Source organism: Saimiri boliviensis, chromosome 19 (genome assembly GCF_048565385.1).
Source record: "Saimiri boliviensis isolate mSaiBol1 chromosome 19, mSaiBol1.pri, whole genome shotgun sequence".
In the NCBI taxonomy this organism is placed as follows: Eukaryota; Metazoa; Chordata; class Mammalia; order Primates; family Cebidae; genus Saimiri; species Saimiri boliviensis.
The window spans coordinates 36861964-36886173 of NC_133467.1; the positions used below are offsets into that span (position 1 = coordinate 36861964).

Below are 24210 nucleotides of genomic sequence, written 5' to 3' on the forward strand. Positions count from 1 at the left end.
ACATGTAAGGAACTCATACAACACACTAGCAAAAAAAAAAAATATATATATATATATATATATATATATATATATATATGTATATGGACTGGGTGTGGTGGCTCACATCTGTAATCCCAGCACTTTGGGAGTTTGAGACAGGCAGATCACGAGATTAGAAGATTGAGACCATCCTAGCTAACATGGTGAAACCCTGCCTCTACTAAAAATACAAAAAATTAGCTGGGCATGGTGACAGTCACCTATAGTCTCAGCTACTCGGGAGTCTGAGACAGGAGAATTGCTCGAACCTGGGAGGCAGAGGTTGCAGTGAGCCATGATCGTGCCACTGTACTCCAGCCTGGGTGGACAGTGTGAGACTCCACCTCAAAAAAAAAAAAAAAAAAGAAAAAATAGACAAAGGACCTGAATAGACATTCTCCAAAGAAGACATAAAAGTAGCCAAGTAGGGCCGGGTGCAATGGCTCAAGCCTGTAATCCCAGCACTTTGGGAGGCCGAGGTGGGTGGATCACGAGGTCAAGAGATCGAGACCATCCTGGTCAACATGGTGAAACCCCGTCTCTACTAAAAATACAAAACATTAGCTGGGCATGGTGGCGCCTGCCTGTAATCCGAGCTACTCAGGAGGCTGAGGCAGGAGAATTGCCTGAACCCAGGAGGCAGAAGTTGCGGTGAGCCGAGATCGCGCCATTGCACTCCAGCCTGGGTAACAAAAGCGAAACTCTGCCTCAAAAAAAACAAAAAACAAAAAAACAAAAACAAAAACAAGTAGCCAAGTATATGAAAAATTGCTCAACAAAATTGCTCAGCATTGTTAATCATCAGAGAAGTACACATCAAAACCACAATGAGATATCACCACCTCACACCTGTCAAGTTGGCTATTTTTTTTTTTTTTTTTTTATTGGCAAGGGAGTGAAGAAATTGGAACCCTTGCACACTATTGGTGAGAATGCAAAATGGTACATACAGCCGCTATGGAAAACAGTATGGAGGTTCCTTGAAATACTAAATACAGAACTACCAGATGGTCCAGCAATTATGCTTCTGGATATTTATCCAAAATAATCAAAATCAGGATCCCAAAGACATATTAGCATTCCCACGTGTGACAACATGGATGAACCTTGAGGACATTATGCTAAGGGAAATAAGCCAGTCACCGAAAGACAAATAACTGCATGAGTCTACATATGTGAGATATCTAAAGTAGTCACATTCATAGGATGACAAGAGTCAAATGGTGGTTGCCAGAGGCAGAGGGGGTGGAGGAATTGGGGAGTTGCTCAACAATGGATGTAAAATTAATTTTAAGCAAGAGGAAAGAACTCTAGAGATCTGACATATAGCACTGTACCTGTAGTCAACATTAACGTAAAATTTGAAAATTTGTTGAGAGGGTGGACCTTGTGTTTTTTTCATACCACAGTAAAACAATTATTAATTATTTTTTACGCAGAGTCTCGCTCTGCAACCCAGGCTGGAGTGCAGTGGTGTGATCTTTGCTCGCTGCAACCTCCGCCTCCTGGGTTCAAGTGATTTTCCTGTCTCAGCCTCCTGAGTAGCTAGGACTACAGGTATGCACCATCACACTTGGCTAAATTTTGTATTTTTGTTAGAGACAAGGTTTCACCATGTTGGCCAGGCTGGTCTCGAACTCCTGACTTCAAGTGATCCACCCTCCTCAGCCTGCCAAAGTGCTGGGATTACAGGTATGAGCCACCACACCCAGCCAACAGAAAATTTTTCAAAAATTAAGTATGGGCTTATTAGGCCAGGCACAGTGGCTCGTATCTGTAATCCCAGCGTGTTAGGAGGCTGATAACCGGCGGATCACTTGAGGTCAGGAGTTTGAAACCAACCTAGCCAACATGACGAAACCTGGTCTCTACTAAAATTACAAAAATTAGCTAGGCATGGTGGCAGGTGCCTGTAATCCTAGCTACTCAGGAGGCTGAGGTAGGAGGATCGCTTGAATCTGAGAGGCAGAGGTTATAGTGAGCCAGGATTGTGCCATGGCACTCCAGCCTGGTGACAGAGTGAGACTCCATCTCAAAAAAAAAAAAAAAGAATTGCAGCTGGGCCAGGTGACTTACACCTGTAATCTTAGCGCTTTGGGAGGTGGGTTGATGACCTGAGGTCAGGAGTTCAAGACCCACCTGGCCAACATGGTGAAACCCGTCTTTACTAAAAATATATAAATTAGCCAGGTGCAGTAGCACCCAGCAGTAATTCCATCTGCTAGAGAGGCTAAGGCAGGAGAATTGCTTGAACTCAGAGGGTGGAGGTTCAGTGAGCCGAGATCGTGACACTGCACTCCAGCCTGAGTGACAGAGGTGATACTCCATCTCGAAAAAGCAAACGCAAAAATAATTACAATAGCCTAGGTAGGAGATGACAGCTTGGACTAAGTAACATGAAAGTGATGTTAAGAGGTCAAATTTGGGGCTGGATGCCGTGGCTTATGCCTGCTGGGGAGACCAAGGTGGGCAGATCACGAGGTCAGGATTTCAAGACCAGCCTGATTAACATGGTGAAATCCCATTTTTACTAAAAATACAAAAAGTAGCCGGGTGTGGTGGCTGCCTATAATCCCAGCTACTGGGGAGGCTGAGGCAGGAGAATGGCTTACAACTGGAAGGTGGAGGTTGCAGTGAACCGAGATCGTACCATTGCACTTCAGCCTGGATGAAAGAGAAAAACTGTCTCCAACAAAACAAAGGTCAAATTTGAAATGTATTTGGTTGAAAGGTAATGCTGATAGCGTTTACAGATAGAATGCATGTAGGTATAAGAAAGAGGAACTAAGAATGACTCCAAGTGTTTGCTTTGAACAGCTGGCTAAATAGTAGTGTCATTTGCTAAGACGTGAAACAGTAGGGGAAGAAACAGTTTTGAATTAAGATTATAGAATGCCTGTTAGATCTGCTATTTTTTGAGTGTTTGTTTCCTCCAAACCTCATGTTGAAATTTAATTGACGTAAAAATATTAAAAAGTGAGACCTTTAAGAAGTGATTATTAGGCCTTCACCCTCATGGGTGAGATTAAAAGGGTACCCTGTCTTCGTCCATCTGTTACGTTATTAGCAAGAAGGGCTTTGCTTTATGCCAACACCTTGATGGTAGGCTTCCCAACTTCTGAAACTGTATGCTAATAAATAGCCAGTAAACTTCTGGTCGTTATAAATTACCCAAAGCTGGGTACGGTGGCATACACCTGTAGCCCCAGCTACCTGGGATGCTGAGGTGGGAGGATTGCTTGAGCCCAAGGAGTTTGGCAACATGGAGAGACTTCATCTATAAATAAAACAACACACACACATCCACACCCCTCTATATAAATTACCCAGTCTGTGGTGTTTTGTTTTGTTTTGTTTTGTTTTGAGATGGAGTCTTGCTGTTGCCCAGGCTGGAGTGCAGTGGTACAGTCTCGGCTCACTGCAACCTCCAACTTCCAGGTTCAAGCAATTCTCTGCCTCAGCCTCCCAAGTAGCTGGGATTAAAGGTGCCCGCCACCACACTCAGCTAAGTTTTTTGTATTTTTAGTAGAAATAGGGTTTCACCGTCTTGACCAGGCTGGTCTTGAGCTGCTGACCTCGTGATTCACCCGCCTCAGACTCCCAAAGTACTGCGATTATAGGCGTGAGCCACCTGGGGAAATGGACTAAGATGACATCCAAATGGAGATGTCAGTTAGGCAATTGACTGTATAAAGAGTTTTGGAGGAGAATGACAGCTAGGAAAATCCGTTTGAGAATTAGCATATAAATGCTATTTAAAGCCATAGGAGCACTCCATTTTTACAGTTAGAAGATAGGAAGATGAATAGAAACTAATGAGGAAAACTAATAAAGAAGGGATCATGAGTGTAGAATAAGACTCCAAGATGTGAAGTCCTGAAAGCCAAGTGAAGAAAGCAGTTCAAGAAGGAGGAAAGATTCTCAGGATGATGAACTCCTTGTTATTTAAAAAAAAAAATGGAAAAAGATAATACTGCCGAAAGTTCAAATAAGTGTTGATAAATAATTATTGGACTTGGCAACATGAAGGTAATTAGTGACCTGGAAATAATAATCTCTTTATATTGAGGGAACAAAATCTGAACTGAAGTGGTTTTAAACAGGAAGAAAGTAGAGACAATGAGTATCAGTAACTCTTGAGGAATTTTGCTGTGAGAGGGTTCAGGGACATGGGTCAGTAACTGGAATAGGACAGGAAGTTATGGGAAGAATTTTCTAAGGTATAAGAAATACTGTACCAAGTTGGTATGGTGATAGGATGATTCTCAACACTATCGAAATAAGAGAAGTACCTAGGGAATTTATTAAAGGATAGCTGCATGAATTCAATGGCAGACTGATTAAATCAGAATCTTTGGGAATTGGACCATGGTATCAGTATGTTGTTTGTTTTACAGTTACTAAGATCATTCTAATGTGTATCCGAAGTTGATGTGCTTTGAAGTAGATCAGTAAAATTAATTTGTTATATAGTTTAAACAGTATATTCAACAGTTGAAAATCAGGAACAATAGAAATTACACAGAATGTAGCATAGAGATATTTAAAAATGGAAAATACGAAAAAGAAGAGATGGGGCCGGGCGCAGTGGCTCACGCTTATAATACCAGCACTTTGGGAGGCCGAGGCGGGTGGATCACGAGGTCAAGAGATCAAGACCATACTGGTCAACAAGGTGAAATCCGGTCTCTGCTAAAAGTACAAAAATTAGCTGGGCATGGTGGCGTACGCCTGTAGTCCCAGCTACTTGGGAGGCTGAAGCAGGAGAATTGCCTGAACCCAGGAGGCGGAGGTTGTGGTGAGCCGAGATCGCGCCATTGCACTCCAGTCTGAGTAACAACAGCAAATCTCTGTCTCAAAAAAAAAAGAAAGATGGAGACTAGAATGAGATGGTTCAAGATATCTCTCATGGGAGTTCTAGGGTAGAGTAGAGAAAGTGGAGAGTAGCAGTATTCAAAGAGATAATAGATGAACATTTCCCAGAATTGCTAAATATATGAATCTTCAACTTCAGGGGGGAAAAAGAGTGAATCCTGAAAGAATAACATTAAAGACAAACATCTTATGAAAGCAACCAAATAAATTACTGCAAAGGAATGAAAATTAGACTCAGGCCAGGCCCAGTGATTAATGCCATTAGGAGGCCTAGAGGGGAGGATCACTTGAGCTCAGGAGTGAGGCTGCAGTGAGCTATAATTTTACCAGTGCACTTCAGGCCGGTTGCCAGAGTGAGACTGTCTCAAAACAAACAGAAAAAGAGCAAGAAAGAACCACAGAACAAGCAAGATAAATAGAACAGAAGAAGGTAGAAATAAAACTAAATATATTAGTGATCATAGTAAGTGAATGCACGGGTCAGTTTTTTTTAGAAACAATTGATTTAATGGAAAAATAAATTCAGGTAAATATTGTCGAAAACATAAAGGTATAGAAGTTGAAATTAGCAACGAAAAAGAATGTCGTAGGTAAATATTAGCCAGAAAGTTAATGTCACCATACTAATATAAGACAAACTTTAAGGGAAGAAAAATTATGAGAACGGTTTTTGGGTTTCTGTTTTTTTTAATAGAGACAGGGTCTTGCTCTGTTATCCAGTGGAGTAATCATGGTACACTGCAGTCTTGAACACCTGGACTTAAGCAGTCCTTCCACCTCAGCCTCCTGAGTAGGTGGAACTATGGACACATGCCACCATGCCTGGTTAATTTTTTTTTTAAAGACAGGGACTCACTCTGTCACCCAGGCTGGAGTGTTGTGGTACAATTCTCAGCTCACTGCAGCCTCAGTCTCCTGGGCTCAAGCGATCCTCCCACCTCACCCCACCCCCCAGCCCCATTAGCTGGAACTACATACAGGGGCACACTACCACACTTGACTAATTTTTTATAGTTTGTAGACATGGGGTTTTGTCATGTTCCACGAGGTGGTCTCAAACTACTAGCTCAAGGGATCCACCCGTCTCCACCTCCCAAAGTGCTGGGATTACAGGCGTGAGCCACCATGCCCAGCCTAATTTTTTAAATTATTGCTGAGACAGGGTCTCACTATGTTGCACAGGCAGGAACTTTTTTTTTTTTTTTTTTAAACTGATCCAGGGTCTGGCTCTGTCATCCAGGCAGGAGTGCAATGGCTTGATCAGGCTCCCTGCAGCTTCAAGCTCCTGGGCTTAAGCAATTCTCATTGAATTATCTTGGGATCCTTGTTGAAAATCAATTGACCATAAATAATTAGGGTATATTTCTGAGTGTTTTTCCATTGACCATGTATCTGTTTTTATGCCAGTACCACGCTATCTTTACATCCATTGTAGTTTTCATCTCAGACACTAGTTTTCATCTCTAAAAGTTTAACTTGAGTCTTTTTTACATCTTCCATTTATCTGCGTAACTTTTGGAACATATGGAATGCAGTTACAATATTAACTGCTTTAAAAGTCTTTTGAATTCTAACAGAATTAGTTCTGGGTAAAGAGATTCTTCTCATATATGGGTCACATTTTCTTGCCTTTTTGCAAGGCTGTTCATCTTTAATCAAATTCCAGACATTGTGATTTTATATTTTTGGGTGCTGGTTTATTTTTATTTATGTAAATCTTGAGGGTTGTTTATTGCAGTTCAGTTATTGTATTTGTCAACTATGTAGTTCTTTAGGTTTTTTTGGTTTTTTGTTTTTTAAATATATCATTTGTTAGGCCAGTCTGAAGCAGTACTTAGTTTGGGGCTAAAAATTCCCTAGTACTAAGGTAGGACTTTCCTGTGTACTTAGCCCAGTACCCCATAAATTGAGTTTCTCCAATCTGGCTATTGAGAACAGGCACTATTCCTGGTTCCATGTGAATTCTGGGTAGTGCTCTCTCTCTTCCTTTCACTGGATCTTAGCCAAAAGGCCGAGAAGCGATATCTCTATTCCTTTCATGCCTTCCCCCGCCCCCCCACCCCACCCCGCCCGCCGTCCCCAGTCTTGGATAGTTTCCTCACTTACATGTACTGATCACCCTGATGTCCTCAGTATTTGAGGGAATCATTTTGCAGATCTCTGGGCTTCTGAGACTTTCTCTGCAGTTCTCTCTTCTGTGATACTCTGTGCTTTGAAATCTTCTGGCTATCATTATCTCACTGTATTCTCAGCTTTATCTCTTCAACTCAGGAGTCTCCCAGGCTTTGCCTCAGTCTCCCTTCCTCCATCATGTCCTGGAAACTCTCTTAAGGCAGTGAGCCAGGTCAGTTGTAGGGCTCACTTCATTTGTTTCTTGTCACTCTGGGGTCACTGTCCATTGTTGTCTGGTGTCCATTGTTTTCAAAACTCTTGTTTTTATGGGTTTTGTCTGTGGTTTTGTGTGTGTGTGTATGTGAGTTGTTATTTCAGGTGAGGGTAAATCTCTGGTCTCTGTTGAATCATCTTGACCACAAGTGGAGATTGCAGCATTTGTTTTAACATCAACAAATTGATCTCTAAATGTTGAGGTGGAGAATGGATAACTAATTGTATATTCCTGCTGTGGGATTCTACACAGCAGTTAAAGCAAATGAACTAGAGGTTTATGCAGTTACTTGGACAAATTTTAAATATAAAAAAATTGAAGGCTGGGCTCACACCTGTAAACCCAGTGCTTTAGGTAGCCAAGACAGGAGGATCATGTCATGCCAGGAGATCAAGACCAACCTGGGCAACATAACAAAACCCCATCTTTACAAATAATTTTTAAAAAATTAGCCAGGTATGGTAGTGTGCACCTGTAGTCCAAGCTACTTGTGAGGCTGAGGTGGGAGGATTGCCTGAGCCCAGAAGTTGAGGTTACAGTGAGACATGATCACACCACTGCATTCCAGCCTGGGCAACAGAGCAAGATACTGTGTCTACTGTGTCTTTTAAAAAAAAAAAAAAAAGGAAAGGGAGAAAAAAGGCCAGGTGCAGTGGCAAAAATTAGCCTGGCATGGCAGCGTGAGCCTGTAATCCTAGCTACTCGGGAGACTGTGGCAGGAGGATCACTTGAACCCAGGAAGCGGAGGTTGCAGTGAGCTGACATGGTCCCAATGTACTCCATCCTGAGCAACAGAGCAATACTCTGTCTCAAAAATAAATAAATAAAAATTGAAGGCCAAGTGCAGTGGGTCATGCCTGTAATTTCAGCACTTTGGGATGCTGAAGCAGGCAAATCACGAGGTCAAGAAATCGAGACCACCCTAGCCAACATGATAAAGCCCCATTTCTACTAAAAATATAAAAATTAGCTGAGTGTGGTGGTGTGCGCCTGTAGTCCCAGCTACTCGGGAGGCAATGAGCCGAGATCATGCCACTGCACTGCACTCCAGCCTGGCGACTGAGCAAAATTGCGTCTCAAAAAAAAAAAAAAAAGTAAATAATAAAAAGCAAAATCAAAAACAATATTGGAAAGAAAAATGAAGGATAGTACAAGAGTTACCTTTTAAGTGGTAATTTCTAAAAATATACAAACTATGCTAAACATTTATGGATACATGTATATATACAATAAACTTATTAAAATATTCATGAGAATGGTAACATCTGAAGAAGGAGGGAGGGGATGAATGGGTTGGGAGTAAAGTTACGCAGGCTGGGTGCTTCAGATGTATCCAATGTTTTATCTCACTAAAAATAAATTAGGAGGCCACATAAATGACTAATGACTAGTTATCTAAAATACATAAAGAACTCTTAAAACTCAACAATAAAAAAGAATAGCAAAGAGTGCCGTTAGGAAATGAGCAAAAGATGAACAGAAGTTTCATAGAAGAGAATTACAGATGGCAAATACTTAAAAAAAACATCATTAACCATTAGGGAAATGAAAATTGAAACCACAATGAAGTTATTACCACATACCTATCCAAATGGCTTAAATAAGAAATAATGACACCAGCCAGGTGCAGTGGCACACACTTCAAGTTGCTTCTTCTCTAGTGGCTGAGGTAGGAGGATGGAATGAGACCAGGAATTTGAGGCTGCAGATTGCTAGGATGATGCCTGTGAATAGCCACTGCACTCCAGCTTGGGTAACATAGTGAGGCCCCATCTATTAAATAATAAAAATGACACAACCAAATGCTGGCGAGGGTGTGAAAAAGTGAGATTGATCATGCATTGCATCTGGGAATATATAATGGTATAGCTACTCTGGAAAACAGATTGGTAGTTTCTTATAAAACCAAACATTCACTTACTGTATGACGCAGCAGTTGCACTCTTGGGCATTTATCTCAGATAAATGAAAACTTTTCTACAAAAATTTTCTCATGAATGTTCGTAGCAGCTTTATTCCTAATAGTCAAAAACTGTAAACAACTCAGATGGCCTTCAGTGAGTAAGTAAACCATGTTACATCCATACCGAGGAATACTACTCAGCAGTAAAAAGGAATATAACTATTGGTACTTGAAACCATTTGGATGAATCTAAAGAAAATATCCTAAGTGAAAAAGGCAAGTCCTGAAAGTTATATACTGTATGATTCCAACTTTATAGTAGTTGAAAAGCCAACATTTTGGAAATGGAGACCAGATTAGTAGCTACTATGAGTTAGGAATATGGCAGGAGATAGGGGAAGGGGAGAGGGTAGATGTTGTTATAAAAAGGTCACACGAGGGCTTCTTGAGGTGGTGGAACTGTGCTGTTTCTCAACTGTGGTTATAGATACTTGAAACTACAAATGTTACAAAATTGTGTAGAACTAAATACATACAACTGAATACTAATAAATTTGGAAATCTGAAGATCTGCTTATTGTATCAGTGTTGATATCCTGGTGGTGATATGGTACTCACTGGGGGAAACTAAAGAGTACATGGAACCTTTATCTCCATCTTTTAAATATTTCATAACAAGAACATACAGTCTCTTCAATGTGTACAGTAAAATTCTCTTTAATCATTTGAGACAGCTATTCTTGTGACTGAGTCACAAGAAATCAGAAAAAATAGTGGAAACAGAAATGAAAATTTTTTGCTTATGAATATTTAAAATTTTTAGATTTTAAAAAGATAAAATAGAACTTAAAAATTTTTTTTAAGAAACTATTTTCGGCCGGGCGCGGTGGCTCAAGCCTGTAATCCCAGCACTTTGGGAGGCCGAGGCGGGTGGATCACGAGGTCAATAGATCGAGACCATCCTGGTCAACATGGTGAAACCCCGTCTCTACTAAAAATACAAAAAACTAGCTGGGCGTGGTGGCGCGTGCCTATCCCAGCTACTTAGGAGGCTGAGGCAGGAGAATTGCCTGAGCCCAGGAGGCGGAGGTTGCGGTGAGCCGAGATCACGCCATTGCACTCCAGCCTGGGTAACAAGAGTGAAACTCCGTCTCAAAAAAAAAAAAAAAAAAAAGAAACTATTTTCATTTCTACTTAGGGTTTTTAAACCAAAACAGTTTTTTGTTTTTTATTTGAAACGGGAGTCTTGCTTTGTCGCCAGGTCTAGAGTGCAGTGGTGTGATCTCAGCTCACTGCAATCTCCGCCTCCCAGGTTCAAGTGATTCTCCTGTCTCAGCCTCCTGAGCAACTGGGATTACAGGCACGTACCCGCCACCATGCCCAGCTAATTTTTTGTGTTTCAGTAGAGACGAGGCCTCACCATGTTGGTCAGGCTGGTCTCAAACTTATAGCCTCAAGTGATCTGCCTGCTTTGGCCTCCCAAAGTGCTGGGATTACAGGCATGAGCCACTGCACCCAGCCTTCGAAACAGTTTTTTAAACTTACTTTTTTATGTGTTAAATACTATTGTTTTGTAAGGACTGTTGCAAAATACTATTGTTTTGTAAGGACTGTTGTGGCTTGTTCATTATAAATACTGATAACTTTTCATAAGTAACATAACCATCTTATGAACTTTTAGACTATTGCTACTTTAAACTTTTAAGTTACATTGTATACCTATAGGCTTCAGTTTCCTCATTTTTGAGAATTAGAGGTTTTCTAAACTAGCTGAGGAAAACAACTAAATTGTTGTTTTTTTAGAATTTTCTTTTTTAAATTAATTATTATTATTTTTTTAGTGGCGGGGTTTCACCATGTTAGCCATGATGATCTCGATCTCCTGACCTTGCGATCCACCTGCCTCGGCCTCCCAAAGTTCTGGGATTACAGAAATGAGCTACCGTGCCCAGCCTACAATTTAGATTTTTCTGTTAGTTATTTCTGATGTGTTTAAATGAAAGAACAAATATAAATGGCCTTGTACATTGCCTAGTACAGAGCAGGCACTCTGGCAGATGTTAATTCATTTTGTTCACCCTCTTTATTATTCCCCCATCCTCTACCTGCCTTTCAGGATCCTCTTAAGTCTTTGCTGCAAATCCAGGTTTGATTTGATGTTGTCAGAAACTTCACAAGCTTGAATGTAGAGCTGTTTCATTTGGCATTCTTGTTTCGTATAGAAATCCAACAGCAAGTTTAAAGTTGGACATTTTTATTTCTCTGCTACAGTTGTTTGACACAACTACTCTCTAAACCAGGCGTCCCCAAACTACGGCCCGGGCCGCGGGCTGCATGCGGACCCCTGAGGCCATTTATCCGGCCCCCCACCGCACTTCAGGAAGGGGCACCTCTTTCATTGGTGGTCGGTGAGAGGAGCACAGTATGTGGCAGCCCTTCAAAGGTCTGAGGGACAGTGAACTGGCCCCCTGTGTAAAAAGTTTGGGGACGCCTGCTCTAAACTTTTTTTTTTTTTTTTTTTGAGACAGGGTCTTGTGGTGTCAGCCAGGCTGTAGTGAAGTGGCCTGATGGCAGTTCATTCCAATCTCCACCTCCCAGGTTCAAGTGATTCTCATGCCTCAGTCACCGAGCAACTGGGGTTACAGGCATGTACTACCACATCCGGATAATTTTTGTATTTTTAGTAGAGACAGGGTTTTGCCATGCTGGCCAGGCTGTTCTCAAACTCACAGCCTCAAATGATTCGCCTTCCTTGGCCTCCCAAAGTGCTGGGATTATAGGCGTGAACCACTGTGCTCAGCCTCTGCTTTCTTATTGCCAGGAAATAATCCTTTCTCTGACCCCTAAATCTAAGTCACCAACTCCTATCCATTCTATTTTCTTCCTCTGAATGTAAAAGAGAAAATATGTGCATGGTGGTGTGCATCTGTGGTTCCAGCTACTCAAAAGGCTGAGGGATGAGAATCTCTTGAACCCAAAGGCTTTAGTGAGCCATGATCCCACCACTGCTCTCCAGCCTGAATGATAGAGTGAGACTCAAAAACAAAAAAAAAACAGGCCAGGCTTGGAGGCTCACACCTGTAATCCCAGCACTTTGAGAGGCTGAGATGGGTGGATCACCTGAAGTCAAGAGTTTGAGACCAGCCGGGCCAACATGGTGAAACCTTGTCCCTGCTAAAAATATAAAAATTATCTGGGCCTGGTGGCGGGCACCTGTAATCCCAGCTACTCTGGAGGCTGAGGCAGGAAAATCGCTTGAACCCAGGAGACGGAGGCCCAGGTTTCAGTGAGTCATGATGGCACCACTGCATTCCAGCCTGGATGACAGTGAAACTTGAAAAAGAGGAGGCCGGGCACAGTTTCTTTGCAGTGAGCTGAGATTGTGCCGTTGCACTCCTGACTGGGCAATAGAGCAAAAACTCCCATCTCCAAAAAAAAAAAAAAAAAGGCAGAGAAAATGAGTTTATGTAAACATATACATCCAAGTATGTATTTTTGTTTTATGCACATCCTTCTATTGGAATGAAATTCTGGAAAACCGTAACCTAGTCTTTTCCCAAAAACCTTTATTCCTAATCCCTGAGTTTGACACGTAGTATATGATTAATACTTGTGGGGTGGATGGATTGATAGATGTGCCGATACATTAATATACTGCTTCTTAAGATGTCTGGCTCTGAGAAGGGTGTTGTACTATGTAATAGATTTTGGAAGTGAGCTAGAACTGTGTTGTAATTCCAGATTTACTTAAGAGTTTTGCATTTGGGATACACCTCTTCCTGCTGGTGAAGTAGGACTAATACTACCTACTTAGTAGTTTGTCGAAAAGATTTAAGTGGCTGGGCGCAGTGGCTCACGCCTGTAATCCCAGCACTTTGGGAGGCCGAGGCAGGCAGATCACAAGGCCAGTAGTTCGAGACCAGCCTGGCCAATGTGAAACTCCCGTCTCTAAAAATGCAAAAATTAGCCAGGCATGGTGGTGCGCACCTGTAGTCCCAGCTACTTGGGAGGCTGAGACAGGAGAATTGCTTGAACCCGGGAGGCAGAAGTAGCAGTGAGCCAAGATCATGCCATTGCACTCCAACCTGGGCAACAGAGTGAGACTCCATCTAGGATCATAGAAGAAACAAAGATTGTTTAGGCATTAAAAGGCAACATGCAACATTCATTTTATAAAATTTTTCTTTTTTTGCAGGGTAATATTTATGTGACAAGTTTTTGGTGAATATTATTTTGACAGTTTTGTAGTAGGGGCATAATTTAACTGTAGTATTTTTAAAATATATATTTACAAAGTTGTGCAACCATAGTAACAATAGTCCAGTTTTAGAAGAACATTTCCAGTCACCCTAAAAAGATCATGTGTGCCCCTTGGTAGTTATTATGTTGGATTTTTTTTTTGCAATTTTATTGTGGTAAAAAACATGTAACATAAAATTTACCATTTTAACCATTTCTAAGTATATAATTCAGTGGATTTAAGTACATTCACAATGTTTTGCAACTGTCACCACTATCTGCTTCCAGAACTTTTTCTTCATCCCAGAGACTCTGTTCCCATTAATCAATAACCTCTCACTCCCCACCCCTAGCTGAGCTGGAAACCTTTATTCTACTGTTTTTGTTTTGTTTTCTTATTTTTTGTTTTTTGGTTTATTTGTTTTTTGCTGTTTTTGAGATAAGAGCATCCTACTATGTTGCCTAGACTGGTCTTCAACTCCTGACATTCAAGCATTCCTCTCACCTCAGCATCCCAAGTAGCTAGAATTATAGGCACTTGCTACCATGTTCTGCCCTCTATTACACTTTCTATCTCTAGGTACCTTATATATGTGGAACCATACAATTTTTGTTGTTATTTTTGTTTTGAGACGGAGTGTTGCTCTGTTGTCCAGGCTGGAGTCCAATGGCATGGTCTCAGCTCACTGCAACCTTTGCCTCCCGGGTTCAAGCAATTCTCCTGCCTCAGCCTCCCAAGTAGCTGAGAATACAGCTGCTTGCCACCACACCCTGCTAATTTTTCTATTTTTTTTTTTTTTAATAAAGATGAGGTTTCACCATGTTGGCCAGGCTGGTCTCAAACTCCACCTCGGCCTCCCAAAGTGCTAGAATTGCAGGTGTGAGCCACCTCAGCTGGCAGAACCATGTAATGTTTGTCCTTGTGTGTCTGGTTTCTTTTACTCAGTATAATGTTTCCAAAGTTTGTCCATTTTACATTGGATTTTGAAGGAGGCATGATTGTGAATGCGTTAAGTTGAGGTTTATAGATTAGTAAAGACAAGAGTAGCCATGGACAAATTGGTTAGAATTCTCAATCTCTATCTATTAGGAAAGACTTACCTCAAACATTCAAATACCTGGGTTCTTGTTTCTCACAACCTCTGATGTGTCAGTTTCTTTCTTGAATCGTTAATGTATAGTAATGGGAAATTATTTGACTTATTTTCAGCTGTTTGTGTAATAATCAGTTCAAGGAGCCAAGGTAATGATGGCATCCCAAACTCTAGCTCTAGGTTACTATATTTTGTTTTGTCATGTATTATCAGTGCTCATTAATATATCTCAAAACTCAGAATACTGTAGTATATCAGCTTACATGTATATATCTTGATATGCGTATGTAATAGACAGGATTTTCTGTGTTACCCAGGCTGAGTAGAGTGGCGCAATCATAGCTCACTGCAGCCTCAAACTCCTGAGCTCAAATGATCTTTCCACCTTAGTCGCCATGCGTGGCTTATATTTCTTTTTAATTTTTTAATTTTTGAGACAGAGTCTCTGTTGCCCGGCTGAAGTGCAGTGGCGCAATCTTGGCTCACTGCAAGCTCCACCTCCCGGGTTCAAGAGATTCTCCTGCTCCAGCCTCGAGTAGCTGGGATTACTGGCTCATGTCACCACACTCAGCTAATTTTTTGTATGTTTTGTAGAGATGGAGTTTCACCATGTTGGCCAGGCTGTTCTTGAACTCCTGACCTGATGATCTCCCCACCTCAGCCTCCCAAAGTGCTGGGATTACAGGGGTGAGCCACCATACTCAGCCAATATTTCTTTTTTAATTTTCTTTAGGCCAGGCACAGTGGCCCATGCCTATAATCCTAGCACTTTGGGAGGCCAAGGTAGGGGTGGATCACTTTAGGTCAGGAGTTCGAGACCAGCCTGGCCAACATGGTGAATCGCCATAAGATAGAAAAATTAGCTGGATGTGGTGGTGAACACCTGTAATCCCAGCTACTTGAAAGGCTGAGGCATAAGAATCAGTTGAACCGGGAGATGGAGGTTGCAGTGAGCCAAAGTCATGCCACTTCACTCCTGCCTGGGTGACGAAGTGAGACTATTTTTTTAAATTAAAAAAAAAAAAGTTTTTTTTTTTTTTTTTTTTTTTTTTTTTTTTTTTATGGAGTTGAGTCTCCCAGGCTATTCTCAGACTCTAAGCCTCCAGTGATCCTCTTGCCTCAGCTTCTGAGTCACTGGGATTACAGACACGAGCCACTGCCTTACTGTGTACTTTTCTAAAGTACAGACATATCTCAGAGATTTTGTATGTTCTGTTACAGACCACCACAATAAAGCAAATACTGTAATAAAGCAAGTCATACAAGTTACTGGTTTCCCAGTGTATATAAAAGTTATGTTTAGGCTGGGCACAGTGGCTCACGCCTGTAATCTCAACGCTTTGGGAGGCCAAGGAGGGCAGATCGATTGAGGTCAGGAGTTTGCAACCAGCCTGGCCAACATGGTGAAACCTCATCTCTACTAAAAATACAAAAATTAGCTGGGGATAATGGCACACACCCGTAATCCCAGCTACTCAGGAAGCTGAGGCAGGAGAATCACTTGAACCCAGGAGGTAGAGGTTGTAGTGAACCAAGGTCACACCACTGCACTATAGCCTGGGCAACAGAGCGAGACTCTGTCTTAAAAAATAATAATAATGAGGGCCGGGCGCGGTGGCTCAAGCCTGTAATCCCAGCACTTTGGGAGGCCGAGGCGGGTGGATCACAAGGTCAAGAGATCGAGACCATCTTGGTCAACAAGGTGAAACCCCGTCTCTACTAAAAATACAAAAAATTAGCTGGGCATGGTGGCTCGTGCCTGTAATCCCAGCTACTCAGGAGGCTGAGGCAGGAGAATTGCCTGAACCCAGGAGGCGGAGGTTGCGGTGAGCCGAGATCGCGCCATTGCACTCCAGCCTGGGTAACAAGAGCGAAACTCCGTCTCAAAAAAAAAATAAATAAATAAATAGTAGTAATAATGGCCGGGCGTGGTGGCTCAAGCCTGTAATCCCAGCACTTCGGGAGGCCGAGGCGGGTGGATTACGAGGTCAAGAGATTGAGAACCATCCTGGTCAACATGGTGAAACCCCGTCTCTACTAAAAATACTAAAAATTAGCTGGGCATGGTGGCGTGTGCCTGTAATCCCAGCTACTCAGGAGGCTAAGGCAGGAGAATTGCCTCAACCCAGGAGGCGGAGGTTGCGGTGAGCCGAGATCGCGCCATTGCACTCCAGCCTGGGCAACAAGAGCGAAACTCCATCTCAAAAAAAAAAAAAAATAATAATAATAATAATAATAAAAGTTATGTTTACATTATGGTGTAGTCTATTAAGTACAATAGGATTATGTCTAAAAAAAAGTATACATCTTAAATAAAGAATATTTTCTTGCTAAAAAGTGAACAAACATCTGAGCCTTCAGCAAGTCATAATCTTTTAGCTGGTAGTGTCTTGCTTCCATGTAGATGACTTCTGACTCATCAGTGTGGTCATTGCTGAAAGGTAACCTGGCAATTTTTTTGTTGTTTTTAAGATTACAGATGTGAGCCACCACACCTTGCCAACCTAGCAATTTCTTAAAATAAGATGATGAAGTTTGCCACATGGATTGACTTTCATTTCATGATTTTCATATAGCATGCGGTATTGTTTGACACCAGTTTTATCCACAGTAGAACTACTTTCAACATTGGTGTCATTCCTCTCAAACCCTGCTGCTGTTTTGTCAAGTTTATGGAATATTCTAAATTTTTTGGTGTCATTTCAACAATGTTCTTCACAGCATCTTATCAGGATTCGATTCCATCTCAAGAAACCACTTTCTTTGCTCATCCATAGAAGCAACTCCTTATCTATTCAAAGTTTTGTTTTTGTTTTTTGAAGAGACTCAGTTGTGCTCTGTCACCCAAACTGGAGTACAGTCGCATGATCGTAGCTCACTGTAGCCTCAAGCTCCTAGGCTCATGCAATCCTCCTACCTCACCCTCCCGAGTGCGGTGCATGCCACTGTGCCCAGATAATTTTTTATTTTTTTGTAGCGATGGGGTCTCACTTTGTTGTCCAGACTGGTCTCAAACTGGGCTCAAGTGATCCTCCTGCCTCAGCCTCCCAAGGTGCTGGGATTATAGGCGTGAGCCACTGTGCCCGGCCTATCCTTCCTTCTAATTGTAGTTTTCTTGCTGTTTCTACCACATTTGCAGTAATTTCCTTTCAAAGGTCATCTATGAAAGTTATAATCAACTAATTTCAAATTTCTGTTAATGTTGATAGTTTTACTTCCTCCTGCAATGGTAAATACTTTCCAGGAGGCTTTTAAAATTTTTATTTTTATAGAGACAGGATCTCGCTATGTTGCCCAGGCCAGTCTCAAACTCCTGGGCTCAAGTGGTCTTCTCACCTTGGCCTCAAAATCACTGGAATTACATGTGCGAGCCACCATACCTGGCCCGAAATAATATTTCTTTTTTTTGTTTTTTGAGACTGAATTTTGCTTTTGTTGCCCAGGCTGTAGTGCAGTGGCATGATCTTAGCTCACTGCCACCTCTGCCTCCCAGGTTCAGGTGATTCTTCTGCCTCACCTTTTCAAGTAGCTGGGATTACAGGTGTGCACTACAAGCCAACTAATTTTGTATTTTTAGTAGAGATGGAGTTTCACCCTGTTGGTCAGACTGGTCTCCTGACCTTAGGTGATCCACCTGCCTTGGCCTTCCAAAGTGCTGGGATTACTGGCATGAACCACTATGTCCAGCAATATTTCTTAAATAATAAGACTTGGAAGTCAGAATTACCCTTTGATTCATGATCCGTAGAATGGATATGTTAGCTACATGAAAACAACATTAATCTCCTTGATCATCTCCATCAGAGCTTTTGAGTGACTGCGTGCATTGTCAATGAACAGTAATATTTTGAAAGGAATCTTTTTTCTAGCAGTAGATCTCAGCCATGGGCTTAAAATATTCAGTAAGCCATGCTGTAAACAGGTGTGCTGTCATCCATGCATCATTGTTCCATTGAGAGAGCACAAGCCGAGTAAATTTAGCCTAATTCTTACCTTTTTTCTAAGAGATAGAGTCTTGCTATGTTGTCCAAGCTGGAGTGCAGTGGCTATTCACAGGTGCAGTGATAGTACTCTATAGCCTCAAAATCCTGAGCTCAGGCAACCCTGCTGCCTCAGCCTCCCACATAGCTGAGATTACTGGTGTACACTCTGCCCAGTTTATTTAACATAATTAACATAGGATTATTGGAATGGTAAATAAGCACTGACTTCAATTTAAAGTCACCAGCCATATTACTCTTTAAAAAAGAGAGTCAGCCTGTCTTTTGAAGCTTTGGAGCCTGGTATTGACATCTCCTCTCTAACTATGAAAGTATTCCAATAGAAGGCTATTCTATCTACATTGAAAATGTACTGGCCAGGTGTAGTGGCTCATGCCTGTAATCCCAGCACTTTGGGAGGCCTAGGTGGGTGGATCATTTGAGGTCAGGAGAGACCAGCTTTGCCAATATGGTAAAACCCTGCCTGTACTAAAAATACAAAAATTAGCTGGGCGTGTAGGCCCAGCTACTCAGGAGGCTGAGGCAGGAGAATCGCTTGAACCCAGGAGGTGGAAGTTGCAGTGAGCAGAGATCTCGTCACTGCACTCCAGCTTAGGAGACAGAGCAAGACTCTGTCTCAAAAAAAGGAAAAAAAGAAATGTACTGTTCACATGGACTTATAGATGAAAACAGTAGACACTGAGCACTGCAAAACGGGTAGGAATGAAGTGAGGGTTAAGGGTTGAAAAACTACCCATTGGGTACTATGTTTGCTGTTTGGGTGATGGGTTCAATAGAAGTCCAAACTCCAGCATTATGCAATATATCCATGTAATAAACCTACACATGGATCCCTTAAATCTAAAATAAAAATTAGAAAATAAAAAAAGGGAAAAAACCTACTGTTAATGTGTCACCTTTGTGGGTTATCTCAGCTAGATCTTCTGGATAACTTGTATTAGTTTCTACGTCAGGACTCGGCTACTGCTGTACCTTGTACTTTTGTGTTACGGCATGACTTCTTAAACCTCATGAACCAGCCTCTGCTAGTTTCCAGCTTTTCTTCAGCAGCTTCCTCACCTCTCCCAGCCTTCATGGAATTGAAGAGAATTAGGGCCTGACTCTGGATTAGGTTTTGGCTTAAGGGAACGTTGTGGCTGGTTTGAACTTCTTGCCAGTGCACTAAAACTTTCTCCATAATCGCATTCACAACTTGACTAACCATTAAAAGCAAGAGGCCTAGCTTTCAGCCCATCTTGGTTTTCAGTATAGCCTTCCTCACTAAGCTTATTTCTAGCTTTTTATTTAAAGTGAGAGACGTGTGACTCCTCCTTTCAGTTGAACACTTAGATGTTCAGCACTTAGATATTCAACTGAAAGAGAGAAATGGGAAAACAGCCACTCTGTGGAACAGTCAGAACACACACAGCGTTTACTGATTAAGTTTGCCATCTTTTGAGTACAGTTCATGGTGCCCCAAAACAAAATAGTAACAGCAAAGATCATGGATCACTGAGTATCATAATGGATATAATAATGATGAAAAAGTTTGAAATACTGTAAGAATTACCAAAATGTGACAGAGACAAAGTGAGGACATGTTGTTGGAAAAATGTTACCATTAGGCTTGCTCACTACAGGATTACCACAAACCTTTGGTTTGATTTTTGTTTTTTGAGACAGTCGCGCTCTTGTTACCCAGGCTGGAGTGTAGTGGTGCGATTTCACCTCTGCCTCCTGGGTTCAAGTGATCCTCCTGCCTCAGCCTCCCAAATAGCTGGGATTGTAGGCATGTGCCACAACACCCGAACAGGGTTTCACCATGTTGGCCAGACTGAACTCAAACTCCTGACCTCAAGTGGTCCACGTGCCTCAGCTTCCCAAAGTCCTGGGATTATAGGCTTGAGCCACCACATCCGGCCTTGTGTGTGTGTTTTTTTTAACACAGTATCTGCAAAGTGCAAATAAAGCAAAATGTAATAAAATGAGGCATGGCTATATGATTTGCATATAGGTGTATAATCAGTTGAGTGGCAGACTTTTTCTACCCTCCCCAATCACCATGGTGTGCCCAGTTACTACTACTATCAGTTATATAGTGTTGATTGAAGTACTAAAGACATTGTTACTATAGAGTTAGGACTTATATTTTGGTGTTCTGTAGCACTCAAGTTTCTAGTCACTCCATCTGAAGATTTTTTTAGAGGTAAATTGGGTGGTGAAGTGTGATTAAAAATGTTCTAAAGTTGATTATTACTAGTTGCACAACTCTGAATATACTAAAAATCATTGAATTATACACTTTACATAGGTTAATTGTATGATATGTAAATTATATCTCAGTAAAGTTCCTCTTCTTTTTTTTTTTTTTTTTTTTTTTTTACTTTAAGTTCTGGGATACATGTACAAAGTGTGATGGTTTGTTACATAAGTATACATGTGCCATGGTGGTTTGCTGCAGCTATCAGGCCGTCATCTAGGTTTTAAGCCCCACATGCATTAGGTGTTTGTCCTAATGCTCTCCCTCCCTTTGACCCCCATTCCCCAACAGACCCAGGTATGTGATGTTCCCCTCCCTGTGTCCGTGTGTTCTTCTCATTGTTCAGCTCCCACTTATGAGTGAAAACATGCAGTGTTTGGTTTTCTGTTCATATGTTAGTTTACTGAGAATGATGGCTTCCAGCTTCATTCATTTTCCTGCAAAGGACATGAACTCATTGTTTGTTTTATGGCTCCTAAAGCTGCTCTTTAAAAAGGGACGGAATTAAGAAACATTATCCTTGGGGGCGCGGGGGTGGGCAAAAACAAAAAACAAAAAACACGTTATCCCAGAATTCAGAAGTTTGAGTTCTGACTTTTCTCGTTTTTTTCTTTTTTTTTTTTTTTTTGAGACGGAGTTTCGCTCTTGTTTTCCAGGCTGGAGTGCAATGGCGCGATCTCGGCTCACCGCAACCTCCACCTCGTGGGATCAGGCAATTCTCCTGCCTCAGCCTCCTGAGTAGCTGGGATTACAGGCACGCGCCACCATGCCCAGCTAATTTTTTGTGTTTTTAGTAGAGACGGGGTTTCACCATGTTGACCAGGATGGTCTCGATCTCTTGACCTCGTGATCCACCCGCCTCGGCCTCCCAAAGTGCTGGGATTACAGGCCTGAGCCACCGCGCCCGGCCCTTTTCTCGTTTTAAAAGATGTGTTTCTGTTTATAATCCCCAGCACTTTGAGAGGCTGAGGCAGGAGGATCATTTGAGCCCAGGAGTTCCAGACCAGTCTGGGCAACATAGTGAGACCTCGTCTTTCAAAAATCGAAAAAATTAGCAAAGTGTGGTTCCATGCACCTCTAGCTACTCAGGAGGCTGAGGCAGGGAGGATTGTTTGAGCCCAAGAGTTTAAAACTGCAACAAGCTATCATTGTGCCATTTGCACCCTCGAGAGTTTGAAGCTGCAATGAGCTACGATTGGGTGCTCCTAGCCTGGGTGACAGAGTGAAACCCTGTCTCTCAAAAATGAAAATGAAAACAGGCTGAGTGGGGTGTCTTAGACCTGTAATCTTAGCACTTTAAGAGGCCAAGGTGGGCGGATCACAAGTCAAGAGATTGAGACCATCCTGGCCAACATAGTGAAACCCCATCTCTACTAAAAGTACAAAAATTAGCCAGGCGTGGTTGTACACGTCTGTGGTCCCAGCTACTTGGGAGGCTGAGGCAGGAGAATTGCTTGAACTGGGGAGGCGGAGATTATAGTGATCCAAGATGGGGCCGCTGCACTCCAGGCTAGCAACAAAGTGAGACGCTATCTCAAAAAAATTAATTAATTAATTAATTTTAAAAATAAAAAAAATATAATGAAGGGTGTGTGTTTCCTTTTTTGGTTTTGTTTTGTTTTTGTTTTAAGACAGTCTCACTCTATCACCCAGCCTGGAATACAGTGATGCGATTTTGGCACACTGCAACCTCCACTTCTGGGTTCAAGTGATTCTCATGCCTCAGCCTCCCTGGTCACTGGGACTACAGGCCTGTGCCATCATGCCTGACTAATACTGTTATTTTTAGTGGAGACAGGGTTTCACCATGTTGGCCAGGCTGCTCTCCCAACTCCTCACCTCAAGTGATCCACCCGCCTCGGCCTCCCAAAGTACTGGGATTACAAGCGTGAGCCACCTGACCCAGCCCCTGTTTCCTTTTGTTTATTCTTTCTCTTCATTGTAACTGGAAAAGAATCTTTATTTATTTATTTTGAGATGGAGTCTCACTCTGTTGTCCAGGCTGGAGTGCAGTGGTGCAATCTCTGCTCACTGCAACCTCCACCTCTCAGGTTCCAGGGATTCTCCTGCCTCAGCCTCCTGAGTAGCTGGGATTACAGGTGCCTGCCACCACATCTGGCTAATTCTTCGTATTTTCAGTAGAGATGAAATTTCACTATGTTGCCCAAGCTGCTCTCAAACTCCTGGCTTCATGTGATCTGCCCTCCTTAAAATGCTAGGATTACAGGCATGAGCCACCATGGCCAGCCACATCTTTTTTATTTACTTATTACTTACTTATTGAGATGGAGTCTCTCCCTGTTACCCAGGCTGGAGTGCAGTGGCGCAATCTCGGCTCACTGCAGCCTCTGCCTTCTGCGTCCAAGTGATTCTCCTGCCTTGGCCTCCTGAGTAGCTGGGATTATAAGTGCCTGCCACCACACCCAGCTCATTTTTGTATTTTTAGTAGATAAGGTGTTTCAGCATGTTGGCCAGTCTGAAACTCCTGACCTCAGGTGATCCACCCACCTTGGCCTCCCAAAGTGCTGGGATTACAGGCATGGTCCATTGTGCCTGGCCAGGAAAAGAATCATAATACCCCTTATTTTATTCAAGCACAAATATATTTTTTCGTGTAAGAGTACCAATTAATATTGGTAGTCTTTTCTGTTCAGTAACTTGAGTCTATGAATTATTGGACCTCATCTCATGCCTTTGGTGTGGAACTCACATTCTTAGGGAATAGAAAAACTTTTTAAGCACTTCATTTTTACAAATAAAATTGAAACTTGAGAAAGTAAAATAGCGTATTAAATATTTGACCTGGTTAACATAAGTAGCAATTTTAACCTATGTTTCTGTGACTTAAAAGATTTTCTTACTACTTTATCATTGCCATTTCCTACCAGGACAACCCTGGCTTTGACAGTGTTGGAAAAAATCTGCATTCAGATTTTTTTTTCTTGGAGACAGAGCCTCACTCTCTCACTCCAGCTGAAGTTCAGTGGTACAGTCAGGCTCACTGCAGCCTCGACCTCCTGGGCTCAAGCAATGCTCCCACCTTAGCCTCCCGAGTAGCTGGGACTACAGGCATGTGCCATCATGCCTGACAAATTTTTAATTTTTTTGTGGAGATTTTTTCTCATCATGTTGCCCAGGCTGATCTTGAACTCCTGGGCTCAAGCAGTCCTCCCACATTGGCCTCTGGAGGAGCTGGGAATCCAAGTTAAGCCACTATGCCTGGCCTGCATTTAGATTTTGTTAGTGTAAAAAAAAAAATCAAAGTAAAAAGGAAAGATAATGATTAGTTTATCTTTAACAAGTTTTCTTCATGAGTAAAGAAAATGTTGCTTCTTATGCTAAGCACCCAAGTGCTTCATTTAAAAAAGCATTATAAGTGTCTTCAGATTTTGAATCTGCAAATCTCCCGTAACATTCAGTTTACCTGTATAACAAGCCTGCACATGTACCCT

The 24210-nt window shown here is 41.9% G+C and overlaps 1 protein-coding gene across 3 annotated transcripts in view; it reads left to right on the forward strand.

Moving 5' to 3' along the window:
- The window catches only part of GATAD2B (GATA zinc finger domain containing 2B), a 129294-nt gene that overhangs the window by 78631 nt on the left and 26453 nt on the right, over positions 1–24210 (forward strand). The gene's annotated exons all lie outside the window — the stretch shown is intronic.